The sequence below is a fragment of the Formica exsecta genome, unplaced genomic scaffold (assembly GCF_003651465.1).
Source record: "Formica exsecta isolate Colony F162 unplaced genomic scaffold, ASM365146v1 scaffold826, whole genome shotgun sequence".
Taxonomy (NCBI): domain Eukaryota; kingdom Metazoa; phylum Arthropoda; class Insecta; order Hymenoptera; family Formicidae; genus Formica; species Formica exsecta.
The window spans coordinates 717,436-721,187 of record NW_021853596.1 but is presented as its reverse complement, the minus strand read 5'-3'; the positions used below and the strand labels follow the sequence as shown (position 1 = coordinate 721,187).

General features: G+C 33.1%; 1 long non-coding RNA gene across 2 annotated transcripts in view; it reads left to right on the top strand.

Moving 5' to 3' along the window:
• The window catches only part of LOC115244631, a 56,097-nt gene that overhangs the window by 2,731 nt on the left and 49,614 nt on the right, over positions 1 to 3,752 (top strand). The window lies entirely within an intron of this gene.

Genomic DNA, 3,752 nt, shown 5'->3' with positions numbered 1-3,752 from the left:
AATATTATCAAAAAGCTCTTTCCCCCATATTTAAACCACAAAAAAAAAAAAAAAAAAAAAAAAAAAATTATTCAGTGAGCGCATTCAGTTTCATTAGTCTCGCGAGAGAAAATGCGTCGTTCTTCGAGCAACTTACTACGTATAGTCCGCTAGTTTACATCATTACATGAATATATTTTGCTTCATCTCGTCTTACTTCAATAACGATTACACGTATATTTCAAGAAGAGATAAGCGAATTAACATACCAATCTGCATACCTGTCGAAAGATAGAGAACGTGCAAGAAACATACTCGTCATAAATTCTTGCATGACAAGAAAATATACATATTTTTGATTCGTTCACCTCAATGTTCACGCATTAACACGCTTTAACGCAGTTAACGATCCACGAAGAGGATCTAAGATTTCCATTAAACAACTTCGAGAAGAGATGCTCGGGCGAGTTTTGAAAAATACGGAGATTAACGCTATGATTTTTAACTCGATGATGTTTTCTATATAGTGGCGTTATATATGATCGGAAATGCATCATCAACGTGCATTTGTATCGGTACGCTTACGATATTCCACGCTGCGGTCATGCAAAACCGCACGTCATTCCTCCACATTTGCCACACACTCGGGTTAGATTGCGTTTCTTCTTGCGGCATATTTGCCGCAACTTAAAATGGCGCGCTTTTCAGGAAGAAGCACGCAATACGCTCTCTCGGAAGATACGTCGGCAGTATCGAATTACCAATACATATACAATATCTTCAGAGTTATATTATTGCACATACGATAGATTGTAAACATGCCGATCGAAAATATTTTTGCTCCATAAAATAAATTTGCATCGTTTGTTTCATGATATTACACTGTTGACGATAATTGCGATAATTCAAGCAACACATGAGGCGTGTGATTTAGAAGCGTAAACACGAAATTGCTTTTTTTTGCCCATTCATTCGAGTTGTGACGTATTGATCCGACATTAAATTTAATATCGAAGCAAGAGAGCGTATTGCGTGAAATGTTAATTGCATGTGTAATATCGCTTATATATTCCGCATAACGGAATCATTTCGTACGTTTCATCTGATACTCGTAGAGTCGTAGATAATTACCTTTGGCTTCGATAAATTAATGCTAATATCATATAAATGACTGAAACGATTATAAATCGTTTTGTCAGCGATGAATTTTAGTATAAGATTGAGATAAGATATATTTACATTATGTATGTATACCGATGTTATCTTTCGATATTTCGAGCGATAACTAATGAACAAAGAATTTTGAATTTAAATCCAGAAAATTTCACGGTGACAAAATCGATAGTCTCGTCTTTTCGATGCATTTGTAACTCATGTAATCTCAGACTTATTGTTGACGAGGTATAATTAAATTAGAATACGTTCTATTATTATTGACTAAATTTTTATAACTTATCGAAGCTTAGGTAATTTTAACGTGCGAAATGATTTCAATTCACAATATTATATTACGTTACACACTAGCTCACACTTTAATTCGGTTAACAAATTAAAATACATATACTTATTAGTCGTCAATGAATTTTTACGACCATTTGCAGTATGTCAACCGAATCTTTCCATTAATTACAGTCTATCAGCTATGCAATAATTATCAGGCATGCAACATCAACGACTGTTGCGAAATCACGAAAAACCTAATAATTACTCGTAAACGCTTGTGATTAAATGGCACGTCCATCCCAATAATTTCATACTCCCATCGACATTACGAGTGTTATTGACTCTGCGATATATAAATTCCTGCAATTTAACTTCTGCATTCAACATAATGTAATAATAATAACGTAATAATATTTTTATATAATATTCGTATATATATATATTTCTACATAAAACCTGCGAACTAATTATCTACATATTTTTTTTCCGTCAAAATGTACAGTACATTTCTTTTGTGAACGGTCGGAAATGACGCTATCGCGTTGCGCGACGTTAATTGAATTTCTTTTTTCCATTAACCCGTTGTCCCGTGCACGAGGGAAATAAGACAAGCCGATGCTCTTATCGCAAATGAGATGAGAATAGGTGGTACACGGCGTTACATACACCTACGCGGCCTCGTTCGTATATTAAAAGGTCAAGCACGTTTGTTCTTCCACGTTGGATTCGCTAATGGTACGGCTGACGTTGGTCACGCCAACTGTAAACACATTCCACGTAATTCACATGCGCGTAATAACTTCAACGGACGCCAATATATTTTAGCACACTTTATTGAATATTCGATTTAATAATTCAAAGAAAAATATAAATAAGATATAAAAATAAGATTATTTAATATTTCAATCCTTGTTCGAGTTATTAATTGGAATATCACGCTCTATTATAGAACTTATGCATGTATCGAAATATCTTCTCGTAATGATGTACGACAACATTTATCATATAATTGTCGTCTCGTCTTGGTAAACAGCAATCTAGTCGGTGTACGCGCTATTATAATGCAACCTGCTATGAGTTCAGCCTTGTCGCGATGTGTTATGCAATCCTTCGTGTCGATTATGTGTTCGTGGCACATCATAACGAATGTTCTGCAAATGGTTTTGCGCATTCAGACAAGGTTTGTATTAAGTTGTATTGTTCACAAAGTTGTAATTCATTATAACTTGAACCTGACTTGATGATGTAATAACTATTTGAAGCCATAAACAGAATTTGAATTATTATGTTTTCTTGCAAAAGGATTAATTATATTTTGAAATTCAAATATTTTGTAATCGAAATCCTATTAAGAGAATAATAATAAATTTTTCAACAATCTTTCATGCTTTATTAGTTCATAAAACATGGATTAATTAAAAGCTTTAAAACAATAATTAAAATTACGTTATAAAATAATATTTTATTTTTTCGGCTAATAAATTTCATTTGTGACCTCTCAAATATTTACGTACAAAATTTCACGATTAAAGCGACTAAAAAAAATATTGAGATCTCTCGGAATTTGTTGATGCGAGATGCGACGAAGAATGTTGAGAGCGACTGGAATTTTAATTAAGCGATTGCAACAATGATAATTTTCCTTAAATATGTCATATTTCCAAGAATATTAATGCAAGAATCCTGACCTGAAATTAACACAGTCGTCGCACTCGGCATGCATTACGAGATGAGATGATTATCCATGCGAGCGTATATAGTTACGATTACGCAATAATTGCGTGACCGAGAGATATGAATGTGTGACGTGCACTTGTTGCCGACTATGTGACCGTCATGTGCGCAATACCTGTGCAATACGTGCGTGCATAAACGGCACCCGCGACATTCGTGAACTATGGCGACGTTTTGTTCTCGCGTACGCGAGCAAATCCGTGAATAGCGTACGATATGTGGACAGTATTCAAGAATTTACCGGGTGATATTTTCGAAACGGACCATACGTCCCGACTGTGCCGTTATAGTCCAATTAAATATAAATAAATATAAATTCACCAAAGCCACGCGAGGTTCAAAATGTATCGTAAAAGAGAAATCTTTATATTTGAAAATCAATTTCCAAAATTAAAAATAATTAATATATAATATGTATACCATTTTTCTATTGAGATTTTGTAAATCAGAGAAATATTTTTTAGATATAATCAGATACATTTTATTACTAGCTCGTTTAAAAGTAATAAGTATTTATATTCAGTAATAATAATTATAAAGTTATAATTACACACATTATTATATAATAAATATATTAAAATTAAATTATTAATTAA